Raw genomic sequence first — 13,428 nt, 5'->3', positions numbered from 1 at the left:
TAACAAATGATGCTATAATAACTTGATATCTGTATGAAAAAAATTAATGTCACTCTGTCTCAAACCACTTACAAAATTAACTTCAAATGGATCATAAGTCTAAATATTAAAGCTAAAACTATAAAACTTCTAGAGAAAAACATAGGGAAAAAGTCTATGTCACCTTGAGGTTCTTTTGGGAGGCAAATTTAACCTATTAAAGTATAAAATATCAAGGAAAGAGTACAAATTTGAATTTACAGATCACTGAACTTTTATAAATGAATACATCTATGCAACCACTCCCAAGATCTAGAGCATTACCAACACCACAGAAGCCTATCTCGTGCTCCTTTCCAGTCAATATTCCTCCACCAAAGTTAACCATTATTCTGACACGTCATTATAGCTTAGTTTTGCTTGTTTTATTTTGTTACATGGAATCGTATAGTATATCTTTGCACATGTAGCATTTGTTTATTCTTTTTGCATAGTTTCTATTATACAAATACACCCTAATTTATCCATTCTATTGTCAAGAGATATTTTGAGTTTTTCCAGTTTAGAGCTATTGTCAATAAACTGCTATGAACTTTCTTGTACAAATCTTTTGGGGCATATTTATGCATATGTGTTAAATATGTATTTGAGTGGAATTGCTGGGTCCATAAAAGTATGTTTGGCTTCATTATATAACTGAGATGTGACTTATTTGTGTTTCTGAGAGGGTCCTGGTGTAGGTAAGCAAGCCAGTAACGGATTTATTTAGTTCCCAGGATTCTAAGTGTGAAGAGCAGCTGAAGCCAATGGGACTGAATCAACTTAAACTCCCACCAGCAGAATATGACAGTTCCAATTGCTCCACATTTTTGCCAACACTGAGTATCAGCAATGGCATAAATTTAGCCATTATGGTGGGGGACAAACGATGTGGAGCATGCTTTCATATGCTTATTGGGCATTTGGACGTCCCCTTTTGTGAAGTAGGAATACACATCATTTGCCTATTTAAAAATTGCAGTCTGTCTTTTTCTTATTGATTTGTAGAAGTTACAAATATATTCTGGATACAATTTTTTGGTCATATATGTATATTGCAAATATCTCCGATTCTGTGACTTGCTTTTCCATTTGTTAAACAGAAATTTAAACTTTAATCAAATCCAATTCAGCAGTCTCTTTCCTTATGTGTCTTGTGTTATGTTTAGAAAATCTTTGCATATCCTAAAGTCTTGGGCATATTCTCCTATGTTATATTTTTAAAGTTGTTTTTTTTTATTTCACACTGAAGTCTATGACACCTGGCATAGAATTTTGGTGTCTGTTTTTGAAATTTGTATTCTGTTCCACTGATCCATTTGTCTGCACTTGAAACAATAATACACTTTTTATACCTTATTTAGAAATGTTTTGGAACCTGATAGTGTAAATTTGTCCTTTTTCTTCAATATTGAATTTATTTTTATTCCTTTACATTTTGACATAAATTTTAGAATCAGTTTCACTAAATTCTCAATTTCCACAAAAAGTTTCTTCAATATGGGAAGAATCATCATCTTTAAAACACTGAATCCTCAAATCCATGAAGATGGCATACACCTTGATTTACTTGGGTCTTCTCTAATTATTTTCAATTACGTATTTTTGCTTTCTGAATATAGGTCTTGCATATCTTTCATTAATTTTTTCCTTAGGTATTAGATGTCTTTTAAAAGTTCTATTGTTTTAACATTTTATTATCTATTTTTTCTAGTATATGGAAACACAAGTGATTTTCAATATACTGATTTTATTTTATTTTTTGATTATTTTTTTTAACCTTTTATTTTATATTGGGGTAGAGTTGATTAACAATGTTGTGATAGTTTCAGGTATACTGCAAAGTGATTCAGTTATTGATATACATGTATCTATTCTTTTTCAAATTCTTTTCCCATGTAGGTTGTTACATAATATTGAGCAGAATTCCCTGCGCTTAACAGTAGGTCCTTTTTGGTTGTCCATTTTAAATATAGCAGTGTGTACATGTGAATCCCAAACTCCCTAACTACCCCTTCCCTCCCTCCTTCCCCCCTGGTAATCATAAGTTTGTTCTCTAAGTCTGTGAGTCTGTTTCTGTTTTGTGAGTTCATTTGTATCATTTCTTTTTAGATTCTGCTTATAAGCAATATCATACAATATTTATCCTTCTCTCTCTGACTTACTTCACTCAGTATGACAATCTTTAGGTCCATCCATGTTGCTGCAAAGGGTATTATTTCATTCTTTTTAATGGCTGAGTAATATTCCATTGTATATATGTGCCACATCTTCTTTATTCATTCTTCTGTCGATGGATATTTTGGTTGCTTCCATGTCTTGGCTGTTGTAAACAGTGCTGCAATGAATATTGGGGTGTATGTACCCTTTAGGACCATGTTTTTCTCCAGATATATGCCCAGGAGTGGGATTTCAGGGTCATATGGTAGCCCTATTTTTAGTTTAAGGAACCTCCATACTGTTCTACATAGTGGCTGTACCAATTTACATTACCACCAACAGGGTAGGAGGATTCCCTTCTCTCTACACCCTCTCCAGCATTTATTGTTTGTGGATTTTTTTGATGATAGCCATTTTGACTGGTGTTAGGTGATACCTCATTGTAGTTTTGATTTGCATTTCTCTAATAATTAGTGATGCTGAGCATCTTTTCATGTGCCTCTTGGCCATCTGTATGTCTTCTTTGGAGAAATGTCTATTTAGGTCTTCTGCCCATGTTTTGATTGGGTTGTTTGTTTTGATGATATTAAGCCTCATGGACTGTTTGTAAAATTTGGAGACTAATCACTTGTCGGTCACATCATTTGCAAATATTTTCTCCCAGTCTGGGGGTTGTCTTTTCATTTTGCTTATGGTTTCCTTTTCTGTACAAAAGATTTTGAGTTTAATTAGGTCCCATTTGTTTATCTTTGTTTTTCTTTCTATTACTCTGGGAGACAGATTAAAAAAATATATTGCTGCGATTTATGTCAGAAAGTGTTCTGCCTATGTTTTCCTCTAAGAGTCTTATAGTGTCCCATCTCACATTTGGGTCTTTAATCCATTTTGAGCTTATTTTTGTGTAAAGTGTTAGAGAATGTTCTAATTTCATTTTTTTACACATAGCTGTCCAGTTTTCCCAGCACCACTTGTTGGAGACACTGTCTTTCCACCATTATATAGTCTTGCCTCCTTTGTCATAGACTAATTGACCATAGGTGCATGGGTTTATTTCTGGGTTTTTTTATCCTGTTCTATTGATTTATATGTCTGTTTTTGTGCCAGCACCATATTGTTTTGATGACTGTAGCTTTGTAGTATAGTCTAAAGTCAGGGAGCCTGATTCCCCCAGCTTCGTTTTTCTTTCTCAAGATTGCTTTGGCTATTTGGGGTCTTTTCTGTCTCCATACAAATTTTAAGTTTTTTTGTTCTAGTTCTGTGAAAAATGCCATTGGTAATTTGGTAGGGATTGCATTGAATCTGTAGACTGTCTTGGGTAGTATAGTCATTTTGACAATATTGATTCTTCCAATCCAAAAACATGGTATGTCTTTCCATCTGTTTGTGTCATCTTCAATTACTTTCATCAGCATCTTATAGTTTTTGGAATACAGGTTTTTGTCTCCTTAGGTAGGTTTGTTCCAAAGTATTTTATTCTTTTTGATATGATGGTAAATGGGGTTGTTTCTTGAATTTCTCTTTCTGATCTTTCATTGTTAGAAATGCAACAGATTTCTGTGTATTGATTATGTAACCTGCAACTTTACCAAATTCATTGATGAGCTCTAGTAGTTTTATGGTAGTGTCTTTAGGATTTTCTATGTGTATCATGTCATTTGCAAGCAGTGACTGTTTTACTTCTTCTCTTCCAATTTGTATTCCTTTTATTTCTTTTCCTTGTCTGATTGCCATAGCTATGACTTCCAAAACTATGTTGAATAAAAGTGGTGAGAGTGGACATCCTTGTCTTGTTCCCGATCTTAGAGGAAATGCTTTCAGCTTTTCACCATTGAGTATGATGTTAGCTGTAAGTTTGTTGTATATGGCCTTTATTATGTTGAGGTATGTTCCCTCTATGCTCACTTTCTGGACAGTTTTTTTTTTTTTTTGTGGTACGCGGGCCTCTCACTGTTGTGGCCTCTCCCGTTGCGGAGCACAGGCTCTGGACATGCAGGCTCAGCGGCCATGGCTCACGGGCCCAGCCGCTCCGCAGCATGTGGGATCTTCCCAGACCGGGGCACGAACCCGTGTTCCCTGCATCGGCAGGCGGACTCTCAACCACTGCGCCACCAGGGAAGCCCTGGACAGTTTTTATCATAAATGGGTGTTGAATTTTGTCAAAAGCTTTTTCTACATCTATTGAGATGATCATATGGCTCTTATTCTTCAATTTGTTGGTGTGGTGTATCACACTGTTTGATTTGTGGATATTGAAAAATCCTTGCAACCCTGGGATAAATCCCACTTGATCAAGGTGTATGATCCTTTTAGTGTGTTGTTGGATTTGGATTGCTAGTATGTTGTTGAGGATTTTTGCACCTATGTTCATTAGTGATATTGGCCTGTAATATTTTATTTTTGTGGTATCTTTGTCTGGTTTTGGTATCAGGGTGATGGTGGCCTCATAGAATGAGTTTGGGTGTTTTCCTTCCTCTGCTATTTTTTGGAACAGTTTCAGGAGGACAGGTGTTAGCTCTTCTCTAAACGTTTGATAGAATTTGCCTGTGAAGCCATCAGGTCCTGGACTTTTTGGTTGGAAGGTTTTTAATCACAGTTTTAATTTCAGTGCTTGTGATTGGTCTGTTCATATTTTCTATTTCTTCCTGGTTCAGTCTTGGGAAATTGTGCCTTCCTAAGAATTTGTCCACTTCTTCCAGGTTGTCCATTTTATTGGCATACAGTTGTTTGTAGTAGTCTCTTATGAGCCTTTGTATGTCTGTGGTTTCAGTTGTAACTTCTCCTTTTTCACTTCCAATTTTATTGATTTGAGTCCTCTCCCTTTCTTTCTTGATGAGTCTGGCTAAAGGTTTATCAATTTTGTTTATCTTTTCAAAGAACCAGATCTTAGTTCCATTGATCTTTGCTATTGTTTTCTTAGTCTCTATTTCATTTGTTTCTGCTCTGGTCTTTATGATTTCTGTCCTTCTGTTAACTTTAGGTTTTATTTGTTCTTCCTTCTCTAGTTGCTTTAGGTGTAAGGTTACGTTGTTTATTTGAAACTTTTCTTGTTTCCTGAGGTAAGGTTGTATTGCTATATACGTCCCTCTTAGAACTGCTTTTGCTGCATCCCATAGGTTTTGGATTGTTGTGTTTTCATTTTCATTTGTCTCTAGGTATTTTTTGATTTCCTCTTTGATTTCTTCAGTGATCCATTTGTTGTTTCATAGCATACTGTTTAGCCTCCATGTGTTTGTGTGTTTTACAGTTTTTTTTTCCTGTAGTTTATTTCTAATCTCATAGCATTGTGGTCAGAAAAGATGTTTGATATGATTTCAGTTTTCTTAAATTTACTGAGGCTTGCTTTGTGGCCCAGCATGTGGTCAATCCTGGAGAATGTTCCATGTGCACTTGAGAAGAATGTGTATTCTGCTGCTTTTGGATGGAATGCTCTGTAAATATCAATTAAATCCATCTGAGCTAATTTGTCATTTAAGGCCTGTGTTTCCTTATTGATTTTCTTTCTGGATCATCTGTCCATTGATGAATGAGGGGTGTTAAAGTACTCCACTATTATTGTGTTACTGTTGATTTCTCTCTTTATGGCTGTTAGTATTTGCCTTATATGTTGAGGTGCTCCTGTGTTGGATGTATATATATTTACAATTGATATATATTCTTCTTGGTTTGATCCCTTGATCATTATGTAGTGTCTTTCTTTGTCTCTTACAACAGTCTTTATTTTAAAGTCTATTTTGTCTGATATGAGTACTGCTACTCCAGCTTTCCTCTGTTTTCCATTTGCATGGAACACTTTCTTCCATCCCCTCACTTTCAGTCTGTATGTGTCCCTAGGTCTAATGTGGGTTCCTTGTAGACGGCATATATATGGGTGTTGTTTTTGTATCCATTCAGCTGGTCTATGTCTTTTCGTTGGAGATTTTAAGCTGCTTACATTTAAGGTAATTATCAATATGTATGTTCCTATTACCCTTTCGTTTGGGTTTGTTTTTGTAGGTCTTTTTTCTTCTCTTCCTCTCTGTTCGCTTCTCTTGTGGTTTGATGACCATCTTTAGTGTTGTGTTTGGGTTGCTTTTTCTTTTTTTTGTGTGTATCTACTGTAGTTTTTGGGTTTCTTGTTTCCATGAGGTTTTGATATAGCAGTCTATATATGTACAAGGTTGTTTTAAGTTGCTTGTCTCTTCCTCTTCTAGAGGAGTTCCTTTAGCATTTGTTGAAAAGCTGATCTGGTGGTGCTGAATTCTCTTAGCTTTCACTTGTCTGTAAAGCTTTTCATTTCTCTGTCAAATCTGAATGACAGCCTTGTTGGGTAGAGTATTCTTGGTTGTAGGTTCTTCCCTTCTATCACTTTAAATATAACATGTCACTCCCTTCTGGCCTGCAGAGTTTCTGCTAAGAAATCAGCTGATAACCTTATGTGGGTTCCATTGTATGTTATTTGTCATTTTTCCCTTGTTGCTTTTTATATTTTTTCTTTGTCTTCAATTTTTTTCAGTTTGATTAGTATGTGTCTTGGCATGCTCCTCCTTGGGTTTACCCTGCCTGGGACTATCTGTGCTTCTTGGTCTTGGGTGACTGTTTCCTCTCCCATGTTAGGGAAGTTTCAACTGTTATCTCTTCAAATATTTTCTCAGGTCCTTTCTCTATCTCTTCTCCTTCTGGGGCCCCTATACAGTGAATGTTGGTTTATTTAATGTTGTCCCAGAGGTCTCTTAGACTGTCTTCATTTCTTTTCATTCTTTTTTCTTTATTCTGTTCCATGGCAGTGATTTCCACCATTCTGCCTTCCAGGTCACTTAACCGTTCTTCTGCCTCAGTTATTCTGCTATTTATTCCTTCTAGTGTATTTTTCATTTTAGTTATTGTTTTGTTCATCTGTTTGTTTTTTAGTTCTTCTAGGTCTTTGTTGAACATTTCTTGCATCATCCCAATCCTTGCCTCCATTCTTTCTCCAATATCCTGGATCATCTTCATTATTATCATTCTGAATTCTTTTTCTGGACTATCTCCACTTCGCTCAGTTGTTTTTCTGGGGTTTTATCTTGTTCCTTCATCTGGGACATAATCCTCTGCTGTTTTATTTTGTCTAACTTTCTGTGATTGTGGTTTTCATCCCACAGGCTGCAGGATAGTAGTTCTTGCTTCTGCTGTCTGTCCTCTGGTGGATGAGGCTATCTAAGAGGCTTGTGCAAGCTTCCTGATGGGAGAGACTGGTGGTGGGTAGAGCTGGTTCTTGTCCCTCTGGTGGTCAGGGCCATGCTCAACAAAACTTTAATCCACTTGTCTGCTGATGGGTGAGGCTCTGTTCCCTCCCTGTTGTTTGGTCACCTGAGGCAACCCAGTCCTGGAGCCTACAGGCTCTTTGGTGGGGCTAATGGTGGCCTCTGGGAGGGCTCATGCCAATGAGTACTTCCCCGAACTGCTGCTGCCAGTGTCTCTGTCCCTGTAGTGAGCCACAGCTTCCCCCACCTCTGCAGGAAACCCTCCAATTCTAGCAGGTAGGTCTGGCCCAGTCTCTTATGGTGTCACTGAGTTGTTCCCCTGGGTCCTTTTGTACCCAAGGCTTTGCATGTGCCCTCCAAGAGTGGAGTCTCTGCTTCCCCCGGTCCTGTGGAAGTCCTGCAATCAAATCCCACTGGCCTTCAAAGCCAGACTCTCTGGGTACTCCTCCTGTTGCCAGACCCCCAGGCTGGGAAGCATGACGTGGCACTCAGAACCTTCAATCCAGCCGGAGAACTTCTGTGGTATAACTGTTTTCCAATTTGTGGGTCACCCCCCTGGCGGGTATGGGATTTGATTCTATCGTGATTGCACCCCTCCTACTGTCTCCCTGTGGCCTCTCTTTTGTCTTTTTGTGTAGGGTATCCTTTTTGGTAGGTTCCAGCTTTTTTCCATTGATGGCTGCTCAGCAGTTAGTTGTAATTCCTGTGCTCTCACAAGAAGGGGTGAGCGCACGTCCTCTACTCTGCTATCTTGAGCTAATCTCCCCAACTAAATATACTTATTTTATATCCAGTGACTTTACTAAATTCACTTATTTATCCTAGTGGTTGATCAAGACTCTCTAAGTGGCTATGCCTTTGTAATGATCTCTCTTCCTCTGTCTTCTATATTTTTCTCTTATTATTCTCTCTTCCCCACTCTGCTTCACAACTCTGGTGTAAGATTACACAGGAGATATTAGTGAACTAGACTTGTGTCCTGAATGGCAAGTACTGTTCAGAACCATGGAGAGCAGTGTTCATGGTTCAAACTTCTAATGGTCATGATATGATTATGGCAGGTCTTTGTTGGCCTTGTTCTAAATCATAGTTTACAGCAGTGTGTAATCTATAAAAAGTAGTCAATAAGTATTTATTGAATGAAATGAAATGAATTCTCCATAGTGAAATCAAATTTGTGCAGGACTATAAACAGTTTCATAGCTCTTGATACTCTTCAAATTGCTTTTCAAAAGTGGGATGTCAATTTACAAAGCCACCAAGTAAAACTTCTAAGATTTCTCTCTTTATAACTTTCACTCATTTATCTTATGTGGGTGATGAAATGAGTGCCTAATGTGTACTTGCTTGCTAAAAGCTCAAAATTTAAATAAGAGAACAGATGAGAAAACAAATGGTTATTTTACAAGATACAGTCTATATTAAGGTATGCTATGAGACACATAGAGGGACAGCTTATGGTTATATCTGAAGGTCAGAGAATTCTATCTCATGAGAAGGTGAAATTTGAGCTTAATGTTGAAAGAATAAGAATTAATCACATTAAAAGAGAATGATGAAGAAGTGGTAGTAGGATTAAAGGGAAGTTTTCATTGTCTGCCCTTCTCATAACACTTTTTATAATACATGACTGCTTGTCACTGACCATGGCTAATTAAAGCAAGGATGAACACCTAAAAACAACTAACCATTTTATCTGTTTTAATAAACTGAACAGGGAAGCAGAGGGAATACTTTATTACATCATATAGAAGTGGGATTTGGACAACTATATTAAGTATCGTGTAAAATGAGTAAAGAGAAAAAGGTGTGTTTCTCTGTGTGTGTGTGTTTGTGTGTGTGTGTGTAAGAGATAGAGGGAAGAGGAAAAGGAGGAGGAGCAGGAGGAGGAGGAGGAATGAAATGAAAAGGGGAGGAAGAGGAAGAGGGTGGTGGAGGAGAACAAGGGGGAGGAAGAGGATGAGAAAGAGGAGGAGGGAAAGAAGAAAAGGAAGAAGAGAAAGAAGAAGAGGAAAGAGAGGGGCTTAGAAAAAGCATAGACTCCATACGAGAAAAGAGGCTGAGATGAAAAGAACATTAAGAACTCTGACTGAGGAAGGAGCTTTAGCTCTAGAATTTCTATTTCTGTTGCATCAAGCCCTGTTATATTTCAGTTCTTGCCTTTGGATTTGATGAAAAGTCTATATTGTAACAATTTACTTTACTTTGCATTGTATGTGAGTTATTTTGAGTGAGTCTCAGTTTTTCTGTAATTAAAGGCTTAGGGAACTTCTATTAAAATTCTATTACAATTAAAGAGAGTTGATAGATTTAAGAAAATTTAAGGGTTTTTTTGTTTGTTTTCTTTTGGCCTCACAGCATGCGGGATCTTAGTTCCCGACCAGGGATTGAACCCATGACCCCTGCAGTGGAAATACAGTCTTAACCACTGGACCACCAGGAAAGTCCCATCAAGTGTTTCAAATATTGTTAAAATTTTGCATTTGAGGAGCAAAAGACTGGGGGGAGGACAAGGACCGTGTCAAGATATATCCTAATATATGCCAGGGATTTGGGCTATGGGGAGTCACTGAAAATTTTTATGGAAGTGAGTAACATGTTTACATATGCATTTTTGGAGAGTTCACTTTGGTGAATAAAACTGGAACTGGGCAAGACTGGAAATTGAAAGAGCAATTAATTGGCCATTGAAAAATTGAGGTGAGGTATAATGAAGCGCTAAAGTGAGACAATAACTGAGGATGGAAAGAAGAAATGGGACTGATTTGAGAGATGTATAAGAACAAAAACATAGAAGGAAAGATTTATCATAAATATAACAAAAAGAAAACGTTTCTCATAAAAAGGCTTTATTAGAAACCCTTTATATGAAAAACATATTTGCTTTTTGTTACATGTATGATAAATTTTTCCTCCTGTGTTTTTGTTTTCCCAAATTTTATTACTTTTTTTGATCAAATAATAGTTTTAGGGACTTCCCTGGTGGTCCAGTGGCTAAGACTCCACGCTTCCACTGCAGGGGGGCACAGGTTCTATCCCTGGCTAGGGAACTAAGATCCCACATGCCATGCAGCATGGCCAAAAAAAAAAAAATAGTTTTAAGTTTGTTTTTTTTTTTTGCAGTGCACGGGCCTCTCACTGTTGTGGCCTCTCCCGTTGCGGAGCACAGGCTCCGGACGTGCAGGATTAGTGGCCATGGCTCACGGGCCCAGCCGCTCCATGGCATGTGGGATCTTCCCAGACCGGGGCATGAACCCATGTCCCCTGCATCAGCAGGCGGACTCTCAACCACTGCGCCACCAGGGAAGCCCTAGTTTTAATACCCATTTCTTCTATTGTGATTTTAATATTCTTAACCTTAGAATTGAAGTCATATATTAATTGGGGAAGATCTGCCATCTTTATTGTACTGAGCTCATGAACAAAGTATATCTCTATCTATTTAAGCATTCTTTTAAATTCCTGAGTTTTTCAATAAAGTTTTGTAGTTTTCTTCACAAAATACCTCCAAGTTTAAAAAATAATTATATGTATTACTATGTATAAATATTTTGTCAGTAGTCTCAAATATTTGTTATTGAAAAATGTACCTCTTAAAACATCTATTTTCAAATTTCTAATTGTGTTGATATGTAATAGCACAATTGATTTTTTTGTATATTGATCTTTTATCTAGCAAACTTGCAGAATTCTTTTTCTGTTATAAATAATTTTTCTATAATACTAAAATAAATTTTCTATATAGAACATATTATTCTGCCAAATAATGAGAGATTTGTTTACTTTTCTTTCTGATCCATAAACCATATATTTCTTTTTTTTTGCCTTATTATGCTAGCTAGGGCCTCCAGTATGATGCTGAATAGGAGTAGTAATAGACATTGTTAAGTAAGGGAGTTAATTCATGAAGAGAAGTTAGCACTACTAAATGTTAATGTACATAATAAAGAACCTCAAATTACATGAAGCAAAAACTGATAAGAACTGAAATGAGAAATAAGACAAATCCACAATTATAACCAGATATTTCTATACTTCTCTCTCAATAATAGTAGTACACCAAAACTCTTAGTCAAAATTTTAGTCTAAAGATATAGAAGGATATATCCTTCTATGAGGATAAATACAAGGATATAAGACTAGATGCAAGAATAGTATTGTAGGGGAGTTCCCTGGTGGCTTAATGGTTAGGATTCTGGGCTTTCACTGCTGTGGCCCGGGTTCAATCCCTGGTCAGAGAACTGAGATCCTGCAAGCCACGAGACACAGACAAAAAAAAAAAAAAAAGAATAGTATTGTAGGTTGAATTGCATCCCTCAAAAAGATATGTTGAATTCCTAATCCCTATGCCTATGAATGTGACCTTATTTGAAAATAGGGTCTTTGCAGATGTAATCAAGTTAAGATGAGGTCATACTGGATTATAGTGGGCCCTAAGTTCAAGGATTGGCCCTTATAAGGAGAGAGAGGTTTGAAGATACAGAGACATAGGGAAGCAGGCCAAGTGACAGCAAGCAGAGACTGGAGCTGCCACAAGCCACGGAATGCCAAGAATTGTCAGTATCCATCACAGGCTCTAAGAGGGAAGAGGATTCTTCCTTAGAGCCTTCTAAGGGAGCATGGCCCTGCTGACATTTTGATTTTGGGCTTCTAGAATTCAAAACTATGAGAAAAGAAATTTCTCTTGTTTTAGGCTTCTCAGTCTGCGGCAATTTGTTAGAGCAGCCCTAAGAAACTAGTACAGATAAACATAAAAATACAAGACAAAGATATAGAAGACTTGAAGAACACAATATTACATAATTAACATTTAGAGAACATCCTTCTAACAATTATAGAATCCATCTTTTTTTTCAAATGTGCAAAGAACATTTATCAAGATAGACCATATTCTGAACCTTAAACGAACTCTCAATAAATTTAAAATAATTCAATCATACCAAGTACCTTCTGATAACAATGGAATTAAATTATAAATCAATAATAGAAACATTTGAAAAATCCCAAATATTTGAGAAATAAATAACACACTCTTAAATAATCCATGGGTACAAAAATAAATAGCAAAGGGAATTTGGAAAGTATTTTGAACCAAACGAAAATGAAAAACAAACATATCAAATTTTGTGGAATGCATCTAAAGTAGCGCTTATTTGTAATTTAACTGACCATTAACTGTGATCTTATCTGTTACTGTAGCATTTTTACAGGAACATTTAAGTTTTGTTTGTTTTGTTTTGTTTTTGTCATATATGGTGTTGAAATATTCATTGGTTGAGATAACATTCTAATTTAGGAGTATGGATTTGAATGTGGTATCTTTTTTTTTTTTTTTTTCCATTACGCAGGCCTCTCACTGTTGTGGCCTCTCCCGTTGCGGAGCACAGGCTCTGGACGCGCAGGCTCAGCGGCCATGGCTCACGGGCCCAGCTGCTCCGCGGCATGTGGGATCCTCCCAGACTGGGGCACGAACCCGTGTCCCCTGCATCGGTAGGCGGACTCTCAACCACTGCGCCACCAGGGAAGCCCTGAATGTGGTATCATTTTTAAAAAATTTTTTTCTAATTGAATTATTCTTATTCATTGCTATTGACTTTATGAATTTAGAATTCTTTATTGAGTACTTTTATTAATTCTCACGATTTTTTTCAGCAAATTTATCTGAGCTGAGTATATAATAATTTGCTTTTCTTTTCCAATATTTATAGTTATTTTTATTTCATTAACCCAAATTTTCAGAACAATATTAAATACTAATAGCAATTAATACTGCCTTGTTTCTGATTTTCACCAGAATGCTTCTGATGTTTATCAACTTCTCAAAGAGATCTGTGATTCTAAACATAAAGAACCATTGCTTAGGGCTTCCCTGGTGGCACAGTGGTTGAGAGTCCGCCTGCCGATGCAGGGGACACGGGTTCGTGCCCCGGTTCGGGAAGATCCCACATGCCGTGGAGCGGCTGGGCCCGTGAGCCATGGTCGCTGAGCCTGCACGTCCGGAGCCTGTGCTCCGCAACGGGAGAGGCCACAA

This window comes from Hyperoodon ampullatus (assembly GCF_949752795.1).
Source record: "Hyperoodon ampullatus genome assembly, chromosome: 13".
Classification (NCBI taxonomy): Eukaryota; Metazoa; Chordata; class Mammalia; order Artiodactyla; family Ziphiidae; genus Hyperoodon; species Hyperoodon ampullatus.
The sequence above is the reverse complement of the archived record's forward strand: the minus strand, read 5'-3'. Positions refer to the sequence as shown.